We start from the raw sequence: 22,348 nt of genomic DNA on the forward strand, positions 1-22,348 counted from the left end.
AATCAAAACATGAAGAAAAATATATAACATTTGTGTTGTTCCTCTAAAATAAGTTGAAGAAAAGTGAATATTACACTGTTCAAAAAAAAATAGTGTTTGTATTCTTCTTTATAAACTCAAACATTCACTATATAAACTGAAAAATGTTTGAAGATTTTTCTTTCCTTTGAATCACTTCACTACTATTTAGTTGTATAACCGCTGTTTCTGAGAACTGCTGTACATCTGTGTTGCATGGAGTCAACCAACTTCTGGCCCCTGTGAACAGGTATTGCAGCCCAGGATGATTGGGCTACATTCCACAGTTCTTCTCTTTTTCTTGGTTTTGCCTCAGAAACTGCATTTTTGATGTCACCCCACAGGTTTTCTATTGGATTAAGATCCGGGGATTGGGCTGACCACTCCATAACGTCAATCTTGTTGGTCTGGAACCAAGATGTTGCACGTTTACTGGTGTGTTTGGGGGTCATTGTCTTGTTGGAACACCCTTTTCAAGGGCATTTCCTCTTCAGCATAAGGCAGCATGACCTCTTCAAGTATTCTGATGTATTCAAACAGATCCATGATCCCTGGTATGTGATAAATAGGTCCAACACCGTAGTATGAGAAACATCCCCATATCATGGTGCTTGGGCCACCATGCTTCACTCTCTTTAGTGTACTGTGGCTTGAATTCAGTGTTTGGGGGTCATCTGACAAACTGTCTCCGGCCACTAGACCCAAAAAGAACAATCTTACTTTCATCAGTCGACGGAATGTTGCGCCATTTCTCTTTAGGCCAGTCAATGTGCTCTTTGGCAAATTGTAACCTCTTCAGCACGTCTTTTTTTCAACAGTAGGACTTTGCGGGGGCTTCTTGCAGATAGCTTGGCTTCACATAGGAGTCTTCTAATTGTAACAGTACTCACAGGTAACTTTAGACCTTCTTTGATCTTCCTGGAGCTGATTGTTGGCTGAGTCCTTGCCATTTTGGCTATTCTTCTATCCATTCGAATGGTAGTTTTTCGCTTTCTTACACATCTTTCAGGTTTTAAAGCATTTACGATCATTTTAGCTGAGCAGCTGATCATTTTCTGCACTTCTTTATATGTTTCCCCCCTCCAATCAACTTTCTAATTAAGGTACGCTGTTCTTCTGAACAATGTCTGGAACGACCCATTTTCCTCAGAATTTCAGAGAGAAATGCACTGTAACCAGCATGTACAACATTTGCTGCCTTCCTTCCTTTAAGGGCAATAATTGCCACCTGTTTTTCAAAGAATGAATGACCTCACTAATAGAACTCCACACTGCTATTATTTTGAACATGCCCATTTCAATAAGTGATTGAATTACAGAGAATCAGCAGCATGCATGTCATGAATGTTGGGTCTATTGGGCTTCTATTACTCTACTACACCTGCAAATTATTTGCCATGTAGAAATATCATTTCTACCAAAAACAGTGATTGATCAGGTTAGTGATGTCTGACTTCTATTATTTTGAACACAACTGTATATAGTTTTGTGGGAAAAGATTCAGTAAAACTTTCTGGCAAATCAATGGCCTATCCCCAGGAGGGGTCATCAATATTTGGTCAAAGGGGGTCGGCTTTCGCTTCACGGCTCTCTGCTGAGTACTGTGGCCTCACAGCATACCAAGTACAGTGCCGTACATTGTATAGTGGCTGTGCTTGGCATTGCAGCCCGGGCCCATTCACTTGAATGAATGTGAAGTCAATAGCCTAGGAAGAGTGCTGCACCTCTTCAAATCGCTAATTGCCTGGTGTGCCGAGAGTTGGAGCACCTTTCTCCACTCCCCTGGTTTATGATGGACTTCCAGAAGCCATAGTACATTTATGGATTGTCTGCCACAGGCAGAGGCGTTGCTAGGATCTGAAAACATCCGGGGCACAAGCCCACTGTACCACGCCCCCATCGCCAGGGGGGGGGGGGGGCGGCCCTTCACAGTAGTTATTAACCCCTTTCTGCAGTCCCTCCTTCAGTGAATGAGGGACTGCTGAAAGGGGTTAATAACTACTGTGAAGGGCCTAGCCGTCAGGGCAACCCCACAGATCCCCCCCACCTGCTGCGCCGGCATGAGTTCAGTCACTTCGGTGGCATCGGTGCGCAATCCAGTCCTGCAGCGTGTAATCCCGTGAGACCCGTGACCTCCCTCGGCAGGTCTCGCGAGATTACGCATCAATGCCACCGAAGTGACTGAACTCATGCTGGCGCAACAGAAAAGTAGCGGAACAAGTACAAGGGGGGTGGGGGATGATCTGTGGGGTTGCCCAGGTCCAATCAATATTAAAAGGGCCCTGGAATTGCTACCAGCAATCCAGCATAACATTCTGGGCACTGGACAAAACATCCGGGGCTTGACAAAACATCCGGGGCTCAAGTTCCGAATGTTTTGACCTAACGACACCCCTGGCCATAGGAATAGGGAAGCCATAGGATTATTTAGTGGCCTAAAGGGAACTATCCAGGTCCCTCATGATGCTGGACAGCATAGTCTAATGAAAGACACGCTGATTTCAGTGATCTGTCGCTTATGTGGATTTATGTAGTTGTTTTTAGAAGTTACATGGAACCAGGATTTTGAGGACATTTAGGATTTGTTTGCTCCACCACCTTCCCCAAGCTAATAGACAGGGGTCTCTGTATTACTGAGCTCACAGAGAAACCTGTCAATCAGCGGCTGGAGGGCAGGGTGAGCCCATATCTCATGAATTTCATCAGACTCCTTGCTGGCCCTGCACTTAGGAATATAACGTAAGTTCTTAAAGGAACTACAGGAATCCTTATAAGTGACAGATGATTGAAATCAGCATGTCTGCCATTACACTATGCTGGCCTCAGGGTGCACAGCATATGAGACCTGACAGGTTCACTTTAAAGTACGTGCCTATGCCACTTCTGCCTTCGTTTGGCCTGATCAAGACAGAAATATCATGTTCAGACTTTGTGATTGTTTTTAGATAACATGAAAATGAAATCATGTGGCAGTGTTTGTGTACTTGGCTGCGTCCATGTATATAGATATATTGACCAGCTGCGTACAATGATATATGTATGCAATCCACTTATGGAATAGGCCCATGTGTAACAAGGATAAGACTCAGGATTCATATTATGATCGTGGGCGTAGTGCTGCAAAGTTTCTGACACAGTATTCCCCTTCATAGGTTTGTATACACACGTTCAGCAGCAAAATGTTTTTACAATGTTGGTTGTGTACACAGGGGGAATGTCACAACTGTAGTGCAGTCCTGTGACGCCAGAATGTCAACACATGTCACAAGGTCTGGATTACTGCATAAGAAAACACAGCAGACAGGGTGAGAAAATGCTTCACCCAAATTACACTGGAAATATGCGGACAGAACACAAATGAATGAAAGAGGCCACAATTACACACTAGATCATTAGCAGATCCTGCTAAAAAGTGTATAGCCAAATCTAGGCTGTATGTACACAGAGTGGCTATCTCTGGTTGTTGCTCCAGTGGTCTGTGCCCACCGCCATCTCCCTCTTGGGCATGGCTGCTGAAGTGCACACCTGATTGCCTGCTCTGCTCCCCCGCAACCCATGCTCAACAGCGTCACTCTGCTCCTTAGCACTACTCTGTCCTCCTCCTTCCCGCAGGTCTGCTCCCTGCCAGCTGTGCCACTCACTGCCCATATGACGTGCATGCTCTCTCTCCGGTTCTTAAAGGATTAATATTCCCTAGCTTATGGCTTGCAACCCTAGAGTATTTAAGGCACCTTTCCCTGAAGGAGCATGTCTGAGTAATAGGTTCTAGTACTCAAGTGTCCTGCAAAGGTGTGCCATTTTCTTGTTTGTCTACCACTTACCAACTTCTGCCTGATCTCTGGATTTGACCTTTCTCTGCTTGACTTGATCTCAGTCTGATCTCTGTACTGACCCTGAGCTGCCTGCCCTTAAGTGACTATGGATTGCACAAACTGTCTGCCCTTATTGCGGCTTGTCCCCGATTATGGTTTTCTCTGAGCCCCACAGTGTTTCGCTTCAGTGTCTCTTGACCCCCATGGGTCAGCAATCTAATGGAACAGAGACTACTCAAAGAGATAGTGGTCTGTTGGTTCCCCTGCAGCAGAGTCCAGATCCTTGCACATGGGTTAGAAGGTGAAGACCAGGGAGGCCCTGTACATTCAGTAGACCCAGTGGGGGAGATTTATCAAAATGGTGTAAAGTAGAACTGGTTTAGTTGCCCATATCGACCAATCATATTCCACCTTTAATTTTTCACAGGTCTATTGGAAAACGAAAGATGGAATCTGATTGGTTGCTAGGGGCAACTAAGTCAGTTGTACTTCACACCAGTTTGATCACCCCCAGTGCATCCACATCCACTTCAAAACACTGGTACTATAAGTTTGATTCAGTAGAACTGTTGAGTGTCTAGTTGTTGAGGGCATGTCTCACCACAAGACCACCTATCCATATGCCCTATTAAGTCAATAAGATTTTACATTCTTCCTCCTGCAGGTAAAATGTATGTCTACAAGAGTTTGTCCAAAATAGAAATTGTATCCCATCAGAGAACTCTGAGAATGAGTTAATACAGAGGGGTCCTACTCTACACTAACCCTATTTCTTCATGAGAATGGACAACATGTCATACCCTGGAGGACTTGGCCTGCATTACACTGCTTTGAACCATGGTGGCGCTGCAGGGAAACTGAACTCTTACTGCCTTGATTCCTCACAGATTACAGTTGATCACTGGGGATCCCAGGAACGGGACACTTTGGGAGCAGCTTAACATCTAAAGACCCTTTCAGGCCTCCTTCACTCAAAGTATTCTTCTCGCTTTTTAAACTGCATGAAAAATGCATATCCGCATTTTTTTTATGCGACGTGTCTTTATGGTGTTTTTTTTTTTATGGTGTCATTTTGTATATGTGATTTTCATGGCATTTTTTCACACTTCTAGTGAAACCTATTGGAAAAATGGCACATAATACCAAACCCAGAGTGTGCTGCTGCTTGGAAAAAATAAAAACATCACTGGCCATACACAAAATGCCATGTATGTAGTGCATGTTATACATGTATTTCCATATAGAGGGGAAAAAAAAAAAAAAAAAAAGATCCCCTTTAGCAGGCTCGGACTGGCCCACAGGGGAATCCCCCGGTGGGCCCCTGGTCTCCCACCCCCGGCACAAGTGGCAGATAACACAGTAGATTTACTGCACTAAATACATATATTCCATGTACAGGATCTCAATCAGACGATGTTCATATAAAAAAAACTTGTTAGATTATTTATATATTTAAATGTATCCGTATAGTGGCCCCCCCAAAATAAATTTTACTGGTGGGCCCTAGGTGCCCCAGTCCGACACTGCCCTTTAGCATGGCCTACCTCTGATTACAGGGGGATAGAGATGCCAGACCTGCAGAAATCAGATGACCATTGCACTGGCCTCTGTTTCTAAAGGAGTTGTCTTTATGAGATAACCCCTGTAAATACAGTTACAGTATGCCTATTTACATGAAGCCATAGTGAAAAGAAATGGAATTTAACATTATGTTCTCAAAATTATTTATCATGGCTGGATGACCCATTTAATAAAGCCCAGATATAATTACACCCATGTCCCATATACATAAAGTGAAAAGCACATCTACCCTTTTCTATAGGCTTGTAGATGACAATAAGAATTGTATGTCTGCGGCAGTGTCCATTTTTAAAGGGACTTCTTTTTGTTTTTACATGTGCTCAGAATGATATAACTCACCTCACCTGCGCTCCCAGGCACCTACCGATTCCTTGCTGGTCTCCGCTTCCTGGTCCCTCTCGACACACAGGAAATGGCTGCTCTGGCGGAAGTTTCGTAAAGTAGAAGAGCCGAGGGTCCTGGTGTTACTGCTGTAATACACTAATATGCAACCGAATTTGAGGATGTCCAACTAGGTAGTGCATTTGAAGTATAAAAAAAAAAAAGTAATGAGAGGAGCTAAATTTACTATTCCAAATAAATCAATAATAAGTATTTGTTATAATAAAACTATTGAACATGACAGCTTACCTACCTCAAACCTAATTTTAATGTCACAGCAGCTAACCTGACAGAAACAGAGTTGTGATGTCACAAAAGTTTTCCTGTCTGGAAACTACATGTGATGTCACAGTGGCTTACCTGACAGAAAGAGTTGTGATGTCACAGTGGCTTACCTGACAGAAAGAGTTGTGATGTCACAGTAGTTACCTGACAGAAAGAGTTGTGATGTCACAGTGGCTTACCTGACAGAAAGAGTTGTGATGTCACAGTGGCTTACCTGACAGAAAGAGTTGTGATGTCACAGTGGCTTACCTGACAGAAAGAGTTATGATGTCACAGTGGCTTACCTGACAAAGAGTTATGATGTCACAGTAGTTACCTGACAGAAAGAGTTGTGATGTCACAGTAGCTTAGCTAACAGAAAGAGAGTTGTGATGTCACAACAGCTTTCTTGCCCGAAATCCACTTGTGATGTCACAGCAGCTTACCTGACAGTTATGATGTCACAATGGCTAACCTGACAGAAATAGAGCTGTGACATTACAACATCTTGCCAGCCTGAAACCAATTTGTGATGTCACAGAAGCTAACTTGACCGGAACACCATTGTAATGTCACAGTAACTTTACTGACAGACATACAGTTGTGATTTCACAACAGAGTATCTCATGGAGATTTGTGATATCATAGAAGTTTATTAAGGGACACAAACAATAAGGTTCTGTGCAAAAAATAAAAAATTCCTTGATAGTCAACTGCTACATTTCTGACAGTCAGGGGCTGAAGTAGTTTTTACACCTGGCACGAGGACTGTTGGAGTGCGCCTCGTCATAAGTTAGCCGAATCCTGCAGTAGCGCAGGGGGAAACAAAGACCGGCATAAAACACCTGTCTTTGTAAATGACCCCCGTTGAGGCTGTCCAGCCTGGTATCAACTTTTAAACCCTCACCCTGCAGGACCTGTCAGTGATGCGTACTTACCTGCTCACCTGATGCTTGGTCCGACTGCTACGGTCCAGCGCTATCTTCTCTGGAATTTAAGAGCTGCATGTGAACATTTGGCCTGTACTGGGTCATGTGGGCCACTGCAGCCAATGACTGGCTGCAGTGGTGATGTGTCCCTCCCCAAGCGAGCCATCACTGGTCACGTGCAGGTAAGAAATTTCTGGACAGTCTGTAAGAATAGTTCATATTTTTCTCTGTCCGTGAAAAAAACTAGACGTGGTCTTGATTTTTTTGAGGTTGGCGGTACCTGACTAGATTATTTTGGTGGTAATTACCTTTATTTTCCAGCGCTCAGTAAATGCTGGTATTGAGTTCTTATCAGTCTATTGAGCTATAGACATGTATTACTTATAATCTTCATCATTCATTATGGTTTTCAAATTGGTCCATAAAAAAGGTTGGCTGTCCGTGATTTTGAGAGAAGTTGTTCAGAAAAAGGTTGGCAACCCTGGCACGGTGTGGTTTGAACCAAGCGGTCATGTGCCTGCTGCAGCAGTATACAACTAAGGCCTCATGCACACGACCGTTCTGTTTTTTGCGGTCTGCAAACCGTGGATCTGCAAAAAACGGAAGCCGTCCGTGTGCCTTCCGCAATTTGCGGAACGGAACAGGCGGCCGTCAATATAAAATGTCTATTCTTGTCCGCAAAGCGCGGACAAGAATAGGACATGTTATATTTTCTTAGCTGGGCCGCGGAGCGGAGCAACGGATGCAGAAAGCACACGGAGTGCTGTCCGCATCTTTTGCAGCCCCATTGAAGTGAATGGGTCCGCATCCGAGCTGCCAAAACGGTGGCTCGGATGCGGACCCAAACAACGGCCGTGTGCATGAGGCCTTAGGCTGGGTTCACATCACGTTTATCCCATCTGTTTAACACATACAAAAAACATATACATCAAACAGATGCCTCAGACTGATGCCATACAGTGGTATCTGTTCACCATCGAGTTCCCCAAAAAAAAAATATTTGTGGGGATTTGCTCTGGTAGACAGGATTGCGGACACAGTACAGAGGCAATGATAACATTAAACAGTGCAGTGTTTTATTCACACAAGTAAAGTGACAACAAAAAGGCAGTTTCAAGGAAAAACAGTCACCTTGAGTCTGGTGTTTGTTCACACCAGGCGGCAGCACACAAGTCCTTGGGTGAAGCAGAAGTCCACGTGCTTTTTCTCAAATCTAGCAGGCCTTAGTCCCGGCCCAAACACCCAGACTGACAAAGCTCCACTGTCAGATGGAGGACAATCCACCCAGCTGAGACTGCTGGCTGGGTTTTTATCCCAAACCAAAACCCGGCCTGGAACGTGGGGAACAGCCACCCACCCTGCACTTTGGCTGCTCCCAGTAAGAGCCGGCCCGGATCGGCTTTACAGCCACACTAAATAACCAATAGTGTCAGTCAGCACACAAAATTACCGACTCTTACCTCACCGAGGCCAGGAACCTCGGTGACACATATCTTCCGTCAATGACGGCCCCTTGCGCTTTCCTATACATTGCAAGAGAGAACGTATACCTTTTTTTTACCGGACTCTGCAGGATACAAGAAGGTGGGGTGCTGCGTTTTTGTATCTTTTTCTTTTCTAACGTATATGTCAGACGGAGGCATAAAACGTGATGTGAAACCAGCCTAACTCATTTCAGGTTTTTCTCTCTGTTCTGGGTTAATGATGGCAAAGTTTAATGGGTTCAAGCTGCGCTGCGGCCAGGGTCGCCAACCAGAATTTGTCTTTTTTCTGGACAACTTATCCCAATATCACAGACAGCCAACATTTTTTATGGACAAATTGGAAAACCTTAGGCTACTTTCACACTAGCGTTGTTTTAATCCGGCGTTCAATTCCGACACCGGAACTGCCCGCCGGATCCGGAAAAACGTGTGAAAACGGATTACATTTGAATCCTGATCAGGATTTTGATCACAATGAAAAAATGCATTGGAAAAAACGGATCCGCCATTTATGGACTTTAACTTTTTTTTTCACATTTTTCGGGTTTAACATGCAAAAGCTGGATCCGGTTTGACTGAACACACAGCGCCAGATCCGGCGTTAATGCAAGTCAATGGGAAAAAGACCGGATCCGGCGTTCAGTCAAAGTGTTCAGGCTTTTTGGCCGGAGGTAAAAATACTGCATGCTACGTTTTTCTGAAAAGCCTGATCAGTCAAAAAGACTGAACTGAAGACATCCTGATGCATCCTGAAGGACTGACTCTCCATTCAGAATGCATGGGGATAAAACTGATCAGTTCTTTTCCGGATTTGAGCCCCTAGGACGGAACTCAGCGCTAGTGTGAAAGTACCCTAATGAATGCAAAAGATTCTATGTAAGGGCTCTTTCACACCTGCGTTATTGTCTTCCGGCATAGAGTTCCGTCGTCGGGGCTCTATGCCGGAAGAATCCTGATCAGGATTATCCTAATGCATTCTGAATGGAGAGTAATCCGTTCAGGATGCATCAGGATGTCTTCAGTTCCGGTACGGAACGTTTGTTGGCCGGAGAAAATACCGCAGCATGCTGCGCTTTTTGCTCCGGCCAAAAATCCGGAACACTTGCCGCAAGGCCGGATCCGGAATTAATGCCCATTGGAAGGCATTGATCCGGATCCGGCCTTAAGCTAAACGTCGTTTCGGCGCATTGCCGGAGCCGACATTTAGCTTTTTCAGAGTGGTTACCATGGCTGCCGGGACGCTAAAGTCCTGACAGCCATGGTAAGTGTAGCGGGGAGCGGGGGAGCAGTGTACTTACCGTCCGTGCGGCTCCCCGGGCGCTCCAGAGTGACGTCAGGGCGCCCCAAGCGCATGGATCATGTGATCACATGGATCACGTCATCCATGCGCATGGGGCGCTCTGACGTCATTCTGGAGCGCCCGGGGAGCCGCACGGACTGTAAGTATACCGCTCCCCCGCTCCCCGCTCCTACTATGGCAACCAGGACTTTAATAGCGTCCTGGGTGCCATAGTAACACTGAAAGCATTTGGAAGACGGTTCCGTCTTCAAATGCTTTCAGTACACTTGCGTTTTTCCGGATCCGGAGTGTAATTCCGGCAAGTGGAGTACACGCCGGATCCGGACAACGCAAGTGTGAAAGAGGCCTAACTCAGGTCTACACTGATAAGAACTCATTACCAGCATTTACTGTAAAACTTGAGCTACTAAGGATGATGGAAATGTAGTAGTGATGGCAGTGATATCTCCTTTGCATCTGAGAGGGGCAGACTAGTTTGTCTATCCTCCCAGCCTGAGACTGCGCACATGGCGGGTCTCCGGACCAGGGCTGAGGTAAATGAGTTACAGACATCACAACAAACACTGATGGGAACGCGCCGGTCGGAGGGGGCGTGGCTATGGCGGGGCGGGGGCGAGGCTATGGCGGGGGCGGGCCCGGGAACTCCCTCTCCTCCCCTTGGAGGTTATTGTGAGGGAAGAGGGCAGCAGAAGTGTCCGCCCGGGGGAAGCGGCTGCTACATCCATCGGGGCTGCAGGGAGCCATCGGCAGGGACAAGGCGGTAAGTGGGCGCCTCATAGCCAGCCCTTCTCCTGCACGAGCCCATGGAGTAGTATTGATTCATTGTCAGGCTGATGGGATTGGGGAGGGGAGAATTGTCATCATGACGATGGAGTTTATGCAGGAATCCGGAGTACAGATGTAGCAGAGCTGAAGTTCGCAATCTTTCTAGGGCTGCATTGTCTGTAATGAGAACACATGGAGCTGACGTATGGCTGATTGCACAGTGCTATCACCGAATGACACACTCAGCCCTGCTACATCTGCACATGATTACACAGGGTAACATATGGAGGTGGCACGTTGTGTCATCTAGTGTCCAGAGGTGGTGAAAGGGAAGAGTGGGTGATGTAAGGGAACTTTGTGGTGTGCACTAGTGATCTGATCACCCCCATCATCCCAGGGGGCAGAGGATGATGGGAGCCCCCCCAGCCTTGTCTTAAACCATTCATTGCGTCTACATCAGAAGGTAGAATTGGCTCAATGCAGATGAGAGAGCGGATCACTTCTTCAGGATCAAAGCAGCCGATTGAAAGGGCAGTCAGAGGACAATGGTGAAAGGTCCGCCTCTGGATCCAGTGTACTGTGGTGTAGATCAGCGCTGCGCTCATGAACAAACCCCAATGTGACAACCAGTTGCCGCTGCGCTCTCCATACAGCTTTATCACCGCACACTGGGGTCATTTCAGTGACGTCAAAGAACTAAGTTCCCAAACCACAGAGTTTTGTAAGAAATCTACAAATCTGTCACATGGCACGCGCTGCAGATTAGGCGCAGGAACACCGCAGCGTAATACAGTAGCGGCAAAGTGTATGGGATTAGACAAATCTAATGTCCGCTTTGCCTTTTTTTCTTCCATGCGGAAATTGACCTGCCCTTCCAATCTGAGGCATGTCAGTCAGTTTTCGGTGCGGATTTCACCCTTTTCAATGGAAGGATGAGATCGCAGCAAATCCTCTACAAAATCCCAAAGTAACACATGGATTGTGATGCCGATTGGTTGTGGAAAGGCACAGAAATCGGTTTGGAAATTCCTGCAGAATTTCTGCAAGTCGCCCGAGAGGAACTTTCTGTAAAGGATTCAGCATGCCGAGGCTAAAGTGCTCCACCGTCGTGGCTCAAAACGCGCCCCTGAAGAAGAATCCATAATCCCCCTTCCGCTGACCACTGGGATTTGAATATAAAGTAATATGACCTCTGCAGTTTGATGTGTACAGATCTTTAGAATCAGCCATCAGAGGGGTTCTATATGGCAGTATTCACACTGATGTATTTTATGCACTTATATAGCGGTACTATATAGCGCAGCGCTTTACAGAATTAGCATCACACTGTCCCCAATGGGGCTCACAATCTAAGGTCCCTATCGGTATGTCTTTGGAGTGTGGGAGGAAACCAGAGTACCCGGAGGAAACCCTCACAAACACGGGGAGAACATACAAACTCCATACAGATGTTGTCCTTGGTCGGATTTAAAGGGAACCTGTCACCAGGATTTTGTGCATAGAGCTGGGGACATGGGCTGCTAGATGGCCGCTAGCACATCTGCAATACCCAGTCCCCACAGCTCTCTGCGCTTTTATTGTGTTAAAAAACCTTTTTGATCAATATGCAAATGACCTGATATGAGTCCTGTGTCTGGAGATGAGTCAAGCGGAAAGGAGCCCAGCACCGCCCCGCGTCCTCCGAATCTCCTCCTTGCTGGCTGACGTCACAGAGCTGGAGCGCCGAAATCTCGCAATGAGCGAGCTAGCGCATGCGTAGTTCGTTCCCTGTGCTGATGCCAGCACAGGGAATGAACATGATGCCGACACTGCGCATGCGCTAGCTCGCACATCGCGAGATTTCGGCGCTCCAGCTCTGTGACGTCAGCCAGCAAGGAGGAGATTCGGAAGACGCGGGGTGGTGCTTGGCTCCTTTCCGCTTGACTCATCTCCGGACACAGGACTCATATCAGGTCATTTGCATATTGATCAAAAAGGTTTTTTTACACAATAAAAGCACACAGAGCTATGGGGACTGGGTATTGCGGATGTGCTAGTGGCCATCTAGCAGCCCATGTCCCCAGCTCTATGCACAAAATCCCGGTGACAGGTTCCCTTTAAACCTAGGACCCCAGCGCTGCTAGGCACCAGTGCTAACCACTGAGCCACCCTGCTGCCCACTGATCATAAATTATCACAGACAAACAATAGTGCGATCAGTGTTTATGCCCCATGGTTCTTGGATCTGTCTGGACAGCACTGTTACTTAGGGCTCATGCACACGACTGTATGTATTTTGCAATTCGCTAAAAATACGGATGACGTCCGTGTGACATCCGTGTTGTTTTTTTTTTTTTGTGTGTGTGTGTGTGGATCCATTGTAACAAGAATAGGACATGTTCTATCTTTTTTGCGGAACAGCCATGCAGGCATTTTTGCGGACCCGTTGAAGTGAATGGTTCCACATGCAGGCCGCAAAAAAAACAACAACCGGACACGAAAGAAAATACGGTCGTGTGCATGAGCTTTTACTCTAGGTGCTGTGTAGTTTATGCTGATTTTCCGCACTGATTTTCATGTGGATTTTGCTGCATTGAGGCCTCGTTCACACAACCGTATTTAGTATCCGTGTCTGATCCGCATTTCTTGCGGATTGCACACAGACCCATTAATTTCTATGCGTCCGCCAAAAAAAATCGACCGCACAAGGATGTCATTTGCGTGTTGTCCGCATCCGTGTGTCCATTCTGAAAAAAACGTAGAACATGTCCTATTCTTGAAGTCATTGGTTCTGCAATAAAAAGAACGGATGCAACACAGACGTTATACGGACATCATCCGTGTTTTGCAGATCGCAAAATGGATACGGTCGTGTGCATGAGGTCTTATACACGAAAATCGGCATGCATTACTTGTTACTGCTGTGCATTTGGCCGAGGTCTCTCTTTTGACATTACAAAGGGTGAAATCCACACGAGAAAATCGCCAATCGATTGTCATGCTGTGGATTTCTAAATCCGCTCGGCAGATCAATTCCCACATGGAAAAAAGCGAAGTCTACATGAGGGTTGTCGGATCCCATTCACTTCGCTGGTACTGTACTACTCTGCGCTTTTTCTGCACAAAAATCAGTGCGGATAAACGCAGTGTAATCCGCATTGTGTGCATGTACCCTGAAGGTTAAACCCGCAGCGGGAGTCTGTTTACAGTGCGGACTTTCTCAGTGTTTGGGCTCATGCACACAAAAGTTGTTGTTTTGCGGTCCGTTTTTCACGGATCCGTTTTTTTTTTTTTTCTCTCTGATTAAGGCCTTATGCACACGACCGTTTTTCAGGTCCGCATCCGAGCCGCAGTTTTTGCGGCTCGGGTGCGGACCCATTCACTTCAATGGGGCCGCAAAAGATGGGGACAGCACTCCGTGTACTGTCCGCATCCGTTGCTCCGTTCCGAGGCCCCGCCAAAAAAATATAGCATGTCTATAGAATAGGCATGTCTACAATGGGCCACCCGTTCCGTCTCGAAAATTGCGGAAGGCACACGGGCGGCTTCTGTTTTTTGCGGATCCGCTGTTTGCGGACCGCAAAAAACGGCACGGTCGTGTGCATGTAGCCTTAAGGGTACTTTCACACTTGCCGTATCCGGCAATCTGTATGCAAACGGTTACCATTTGTAGATGCGGATCTGTCTCACAAATGCATTGCAATACCGGATCCGTCTCTCTGGTTGTCATCCGGAAAAACGGATCCGGTATTTATCTTTTTCACATTTTTAAAGGTCTGCACATGCACAGATCGCAAAACCGGATCTGTTTTTCCGGAATACTTGGGGCCGGATCCGGCATTAATGCATTTCAATGGAAAATAAAGCCCGATCCGGCATTCTGGCAAGTGTTCCGGAATTTTGGACGGAGAAAATACCACAGCATGACTGAACTGATACATCCTGATTCATACTGAACGGATTGCTCTCCATTCAGAATGCATTAGGATAAAACTGATCAGTTTTTTTCTGGTATTGAGCCCCTAGAACGGAACTCAATGCCGGAAAGGTTTAACGCAAGTGTGAAAGTACCCTAAGTCCTCTTCCGTTCCGTTATTCCACAAAACATATCTGTATGGTTTCCGTATGCGATCCGTTTTTTGCGAAACGGAAACAGTAACTTATTAATCACCAAACAGTCAATATCAACTGCAGCATCTTGACAGAGGGACAGGGCTCCCTTTGCCACCATTGGCCATGGCAGCAAGGGGTATACCAATGGCCCCCAAGACTGCCATGGCTGTAGGTCTATTAGGCTGTGCAGCAGTAATAGACTGCCTGTCACTTGTACAGTGATGGGCTATAATGCATTGGTATACAAGGCATATCTGTGCATTATAAAAACAATGGCCCTAGTGAGGGTAAAAAAATATTTCAACGTTAATAAAGTTTATTTAAAAAACAATTTTTTCCATAAAAAGTAATTTTATTTTGTAAAAGTGGTAAAAACCACATGCACCCATACATCTCACCATGTTTGCTCCACCTTGTAAATAGACCGCCCTATTAATGTAAAAAAATAAATGAAATGCCAATTTTTATTTTACTAAGGCTACTTTCACACTCGCGTTTGGTGCGGATCCACCATCGATCTGCACAAACGGATCCGTTCAGATAATACAACCGTCTGCATCCGTTCAGAACGGATCCGTTTGTATTATCTTTAACATAGCCAAGACGGATCCGTCTTGAAAACCATTGAAAGTCAATGGGGGACAGATCCGTTTTCTATTGTGTCAGTGAAAACTGATCCGTCCCCATTGACTTACATTGTGTGCCAGGACGGATCAGTTTGTATTATCTTTAACATAGTCAAGACGGATCCGTCTTGAACACCATTGAAAGTCAATGAAGGAAGGATACGTTTTCTATTGACTTACATTGTGTGTCAGGACGGATCCGTTCGGCTCAGTTTCATCAGACGGACACCAAAACGCTTCAAGCTGTGTTTTGGTGTCCGCCTCCAGAGCGGAATGGAGACTGAACGGAGGCAAACTGATGCATTCTGTGCGGATCCTTATCCATTCAGAATGCAATAGGGCAAAACTGGACCGCTTGTGAGAGCCCTGAACGGATCTCAGAAACGGAAACCAGAACGCCAGTGTGAAAGTAGCCTAAGTCACCAGGTGGCCGGGAAACAGCAGGCCGGGCCGACACTTCACTATTCAGTAGCTCCCGTTGCAATGGAAGCTGAGACAGCGAGCCCCTGAGCGCTCCGCTGTTTCCCGGCCGGCTGGTGGTCGGGAGTGTGTTTCATATTAATGATCTATCCATCAGTATCAGATTGATGGGGGGTTGACTCCAGGCAAACCCACTGCCGCCTCTTAATATCCTACAGTGCCTTAGATTGCCTAGTGGCTGTGTATGGTATTGCAGCTTAATCCTATTCACTTAAACAGGACTGAGCTGCAGAACGGCCACGTGACTGATGGACGTGTCGTTCCCGCTGTGACACCTTCACACAGCTGAATAGTGAGGGCTCTGAGAGGTGGACCCTCACTGGTCTGTTATTGATGGCCTATCCTATGTTCTTTACAGCAGCCACCATGGGCCATTGACACAATGGACAGGAGTGAACCTCATTGACTTCCGTGGGAGAGTTTTCTAGGCATGCTGTGTGACCTGTGCAGGGGTCAGGATGGAGTAGATGAGCTGTGATGTCACCTATTGTGATTGTTGGACCTGGTGTTATCTATATGGAGGTGATATGTCATTGTACTCCTGCCTGTAATGATAAGCAGATAACTGTAGTGAAGTTACTTGTACAAACCAAGAAGTGGCACCTATTATTAGGCCTAGTGGCCGGTGCGAAAACTGCAGGATTTTATGTTTTGTTTTTTAATCTAGATGTTAACATGGAAAATTAACATAAAAACATGATTTAAACCATAGGTCATTTTCTGCTGAAACATTGGGGGTCATTTACAAATACTGTCGCTTGCTTTCAGTTGTTCCGTTTTTTTCCTGCGCGGGTGCAATGCGTTTTGATACGTTTTTCACGCGCGTGATAAAAAACTGAAGGTTTACAAACAACGTCCCTTAGCAACCATCAGTGGAAAACGCATCGCACCCGCACTTGCTTCCGGATGCAATGTGTTTTTTACTGAAGCCCCATTCACTTCTATGGGGCCAGGACTGCGTGAAAAACTGCAACACAGAACTGATGCGTGAAAAAAAAAAAACGCTCGTGTACACAGACCTAGTGAAATGAATGGGTCAGGATTCAGTGCGGGTGCTATGCGTTCACGGAAAAGTCGCTCGTGTGAAAGAGGCCTTTTGCATCAAAGGTCCTGAAATAAGACGAGGTGAGTTAATTATTATTTTTTTTTAACTCCTCCAGCCCTATTGTACTATGCATTCTGTATTAAAGGGTTTCTGTCACCCCACAAAACTCTTTTTTTTTTTTTTGGATAGTTACATTCCTTATAGCGCGATATAGGAGAATATAATCTTGTCACTTACTTTCATGCGGCCGTTTCTTTAGAAAACGAAGTTTTATAATATGTAAATCCGGTCTCTACCAGCAAGTAGGGCGTCTACTTGCTGGTAGCCGCAGCAGAAAACCGCCCCCTCGCCGTGTTGATTGACAGGGCCAGCCGTGATCTCCTCCTCCGGCCGGCCCTGTCAGTATTTCAAAAATCGCGCGCCTCTGTTCATTCGGCACAGGCGCTCTGAGATGAGGAGGCTCGGCTCCTCAGCACTCCCTCAGTGCGCCTGCGCCGATGACATCACCGAAAGAGAAGACGTCATCGGCGCAGGCGCACTGAGGGAGTGCTGAGGAGACGAGCCTCCTCATCTCAGAGCGCCTGCGCCGAATGAACAGAGGCGCGCGATTTTTGAAATACTGACAGGCCGGCCGGAGGAGGAGATCACGGCTGGCCCTGTCAATCAACACGGCGAGGGGGCGGTTTTCTGCTGCGGCTACCAGCAAGTAGACGCCCTACTTGCTGGTAGAGCCCTCATTTACATATTATAAAACTTCGTTTTATAAAGAATCAGCCGCATGAAAGTAAGTGACAAGATTATATTCTCCTATATCGCGCTATAAGGAATGTAACTATCTCAAAAAAAAAAAATGACTTTTGTGGGGTGACAGAAGCCCTTTAAGAATGCTATTATTTTCCCTTATAACCATGTTACGGAAAATAATACAGTAAATTGACTTTTATCAATTTACTAACATCCTCTCCTGGCAACCATGCATGAAAATCGCATCCACACTTGCTTGCGGATGCCATGCGATTTTCACGCAACCCCATTCATTTCTATGGGGCCTGCATTGCGTGGAAAACACGGACTATAGAAGATGCTGTGATTTTCACGCAACGCACAAGTGATGCGTGAAAATCACCTCTCATGTACACAGTCCCATAGAAATGAATGGGTCCGGATTCAGTGCGGGTGCAATGCGTTTACCTCACGCATCGCACCCGCGCGGAATACTCGCCCGTGTGAAAGGGGCCTTATGCTGCTGGTTTTCACAGATAGTTTCCCCTTGTGCAATGCATTCTGTGGCAATTCCACAGTTAGGTCCTTCATCACGTTCAGTTCAGTGTGCTGTTTGAGGCCAGTCATTACTATGCTGACCCCTGAAAATGAAACCTGCATACAAGTGCTGATCGCCACAATAGGGCCTCGCCGATCACACGGTATTTTGCATGTCAGATTCATTTTGGTAGTAGCAGCAGCAGGTTAGATATCGGTCAGTCATGTACATGATGTGCTTATAGCCAGACATGATGAGGAATAATGAAATCCCAACCCTATGCACTAAGGCCTCTTTCACACGAACTATACGGATTGGCTCCGGATGTGTCCAGTGAAACTCGCACCATTTTGCAAGCAAGTTCAGTCAGTCTTTTCCGTGCGGGTGCAATGCGTTTTGATACGCTTTTCACTCGCGTGATAAAAAAAACTGAAGGTTTATGAACATCTCTTAGCAACCATCAGTGAAAAACACAATGCATCCGGACTTGCTTGCGGATGCAATGTGTTTTTTACTGAAGCCCCATTCACTTCTATGGGGCAAGGGCTGCGTGAAAAACGCTGAATATGACCTCATGCATGCGGCCGAACGGCGGGTCGGCAATCCACGGCCGATTGAATGGCTCTGCAATTTCGGAGATGCGGAACGGAGTCACGGAACGGAACACCGGAAGAACTACGGAGTAGGGTTGTTGCGGGTATCGAAATTTCGATACCCAATCGATACTTTTGTCCCGGTATCGATACGATATCGGGATTTCCATTTTTTTTTTAGATACTGGGCTGCGCAGTCTAGTATCTCTGAACATGAGCGCGTGGGAGTCCGGCCTAGCTCAGATTCATTGCGCTGCCCAACAGACTCCTATTGTGGTATCACTATCTTGCCAGTATTTGCCTTTTGCTGAGGCTTCTTGGACTTCCAGCAGAGTTGGCGACTCTCCCGATACGTGTACCGCACACCCTAATCTCCTGAGTCAGCTGGCAAATATGCTTACGAGCCATTGTCACTCCCTCTACCTTAGGTTATGTAATAATGGGTCTCTAGCCCTTGGTGAAGCCTATATTAAGAGTCTCCCAAGCGTCCGTTAAAGATCCTTGTGTAGTTGATACAGTCAGGTGTGAATTTGGGTGTAGGTGTGTGTTTGCTTTTAGGATTTTTTTGCTTCCTAATAACGTCATGTTAGAGGTATGCATACAATGCACATTCCATTTGAGGTTTTGGTCTGGGATGGGCAATGCATCCTTCTTTACCTATCATGTTAAGCTGCTAGGTGTATTCTTGCTGTGGCAGGTATTGTCTGTTACTATTTAAAGGGGTTTTGCCATCACAGACAATGGAGGCATATCCTAGCGATCCATCTCTGGGACCCGCACCTACACGAAGAACAGAGTGGGGAAAGTTGTTGGGGGCGCACTGCGCATGCGCAGCCGCCCTCGATTCATTTCTATGGGGCCACCGAAAATAGCCGAGCAAGCCAACTATTTCCGTCCCCCCGTCCCCCATAGAAATTAATGGGAGTGGGGCCCGCGCATGCGCAGTACACTCGCATTCACTTGTATGGGAGCAGCGCTTGGTGGTGGCCAGACCCTGGGAAACCTGGGGTCCTCCAGCCACAACTCTCCCAGCTCCGTTCTCGTTGTAGGTGCGGGTCCCAGAGGTGGGACCCGCACCTATCAGACAATGGGGGCATATCTTAGCAATATGCCGCCATTGTCTGTGATGCCCTTTTAATAGTGAATAGTTTGGACTTTTCATTCGTTTGTGACTTGTACTGTAGCTAAAGATGTTGTCTCTTCATACGAATACATCCACTGATGTGATCTGGCTCCTGGGCCCCCTTCACCATGATCTTCCCTCCACCATGCTACAATAGAATGTGGTTTTAGGGTTGGTATGCAGTAATCATTTTTTATTTTTATTTTTTTCTCTTTTCTTCTCCAAACATAGCATTGTGCATTTGTGCTAAAAAGATCCACTTTTTGTCTCGCCTATCCATTGAACATTTTCCAAGAAGCAGTGTGGAATGTCCGAATGGCCAATGTTTTTCTAGGACAGCGTCGTCCTTCCATGAACGCCGTTCTTGTTCATTGGTTTTCTAATAGTGGAGCAGACACTCATTTGTTGTGCGATCCATTGTTTATGGGGCATAAAATATTGGCACACATCGTCCTGTGTAATCAGGGATGTTCTGGTGGCAAACAGCGATACTGTATGGCAAATGAGCAGAGCAGCCATGATCTCATATGTTAGTGTCCCCTTAAGGGTACATCCACATGGCGCGGTTGGTTGGTTTTGACTCGGCCGTGCTGTGTTTGAGTATCTCGTGGCTCAGCTAATGAAGCCGGTTCGGTTCAGTGGGTATGTATTGTTAATGGCTACACGCCACCGTAAATTCTGCATGGCTGTTGACAGTACAGATCTTTTGAGCCGTGCGGTACTCGAACACAACCCGACCGCACAGTGTGGTACTACCCCATCTGAAAAAAAAAAAATGCTTAAGACCACCTGTCAGCAGGATCAACCCTTTGTAACCAGACACTGTCTAAAATGATACCCGTCTTCTGAAAATCAGCATGGCTCACAGCTGAGTTGCACCCAGGGGCTAGGCTCTGTTCATTGGTGCACTGGAGCCCTTGTTTGAATAAAGAATAAAAGTATTTTTTTTCTTGGGAATGCGTGGCAACCGTTTTTCACAAAGACAGATATTGTTCAAACAGCAGGATCAACCCTACCAAGCAGTATGCCTGGTTTAATAGGGTTAATTCTGCTGACAAGTGCTGTTTAACATTTCCCCCCCCCCCCCCCTCAATTCTGCTTAGTGTGATTTGCTGATTGTTGGCTAAATTTAAGAATTTAAGAAAGGATAAAAGGGGTGCAAATTATTTTGATGCTGAAATCTACTTTCATCTAAGGGCCCTTGCACACGACAGTATGCCGTCCTAGATATACGGTCCGTGAGCGGGCCATATGTCCTGGGGCGGCATTGATCGTGGGCACACAGCATCATAGATTACTATGATGCTGTGGACATCGGGCTGCCCGCGGTACTATTGTCCTGCACTTATAAGATCATATTAAGGCCTCCTGCACACGACCGTTGTGTGCACCCGTGGCCGTTGTGCCGTTTTCCGTTTTTTTTTGCGGACCCATTGACTTTCAATGGGTCCGTGGAAAAAACGGAAAATGCACCGTTTTGCAGCCGCATCCGTGATCCGTGTTTCCTGGCCGTGAAAAAAATATGACCTGTCCTATTTTTTTCACGGCCAACGGTTCACGGACCCATTGACTTGAATGGGTCCGTGAACCGTTGGCCGTGAAAAAAATAGGACAGGTCATATTTTTTTCACGGCCATGAAACACGGATCACGGATGCGGCTGCAAAACGGTGCATTTTCCGTTTTTTCCACGGACCCTGGCAGCACCCGATCTCTTACAGGGGGCCGTGATCAGCACAATTAACCCCTTCAGGTGCGGCACCTGAAAGGGTTAATTGTACTATCATATCCACCTGTAAGAGATCAGGGCTGCCAGGCAGCAGGGGGCAGACCCCCCCCCCCCCCTCCCCAGTTTGAATATCATTGATGGCCAGTGCGGCCCCCCCCCCCTCTATTGTAATTATTCGTTGGTGGCACAGTGTGCGCCCCCCCCTCCCTCCCTCTATTGTAATAATTCGTTGGTGGCACAGTGTGCGCCCCCCATCGGCCCCCCCTCCCTCTATAGCATTAACAACATTGGTGGCCAGTGTGCGGCCTCCCATCTCCCCCCCCCCCCCCCCCATCATCATTGGTGGCAGCGGAGTTCCGATCGGAGTCCCAGTTTAATCGCTGGGGCTCCGATCGGTAACCATGGCAACCAGGACGCTACTACAGTCCTGGTTGCCATGGTTACATAGCAATAGTACAATAGTAGAAGATTCATACTTACCGGCTGCTGCGATGCTCGTGTCCGGCCGGGAGCTCCACCTACTGGTAAGTGACAGCCTCAGGTCTGTGCGGCGCATTGCTAATGAACTGTCACTTACCAGTAGTGGAGCTCCCGCCGGACACGAACATCGCAGCTCACAGGTAAGTATGAATCTTTTACTATTGTACTATTGCTAGTAACCCGCTGCCACCAATGATCGGGGGGGGGGGGGGGGGGGGAGAGATGGGAGGCCGCACACTGGCCACCAATGTTGTTAATGCTATAGAGGGAGGGGGGGGGGGCCGATGGGGGGCGCACACTGTGCCACCAACGATTTATTACAATAGAGGGAGGGAAAGGGGGGGGGGGCGCACACTGTGCCACCAACGAATTATTACAATAGAGGG

The 22,348-nt window shown here is 46.8% G+C and overlaps 1 protein-coding gene across 3 annotated transcripts in view; it reads left to right on the plus strand.

The window, feature by feature from the left end:
- FAM107B (family with sequence similarity 107 member B) overlaps positions 1–22,348 on the plus strand; it is a 94,209-nt gene that overhangs the window by 15,637 nt on the left and 56,224 nt on the right. For 2 of the 3 annotated variants that reach the window (XR_005775053.1, XM_040413149.1), the window contains exon 1: positions 10,435–10,529. The exons of the other annotated variant lie outside the window; for it this stretch is intronic. The gene's annotated coding sequence lies outside the window, so the exon portion shown is untranslated. Of the gene's footprint in view, positions 1–10,434; positions 10,530–22,348 lie in introns of those variants that run through there. 3 annotated transcript variants of the gene reach the window in all.

The sequence above is a fragment of the Bufo bufo genome, chromosome 1 (genome assembly GCF_905171765.1).
Source record: "Bufo bufo chromosome 1, aBufBuf1.1, whole genome shotgun sequence".
NCBI classification, from domain to species: Eukaryota; Metazoa; Chordata; class Amphibia; order Anura; family Bufonidae; genus Bufo; species Bufo bufo.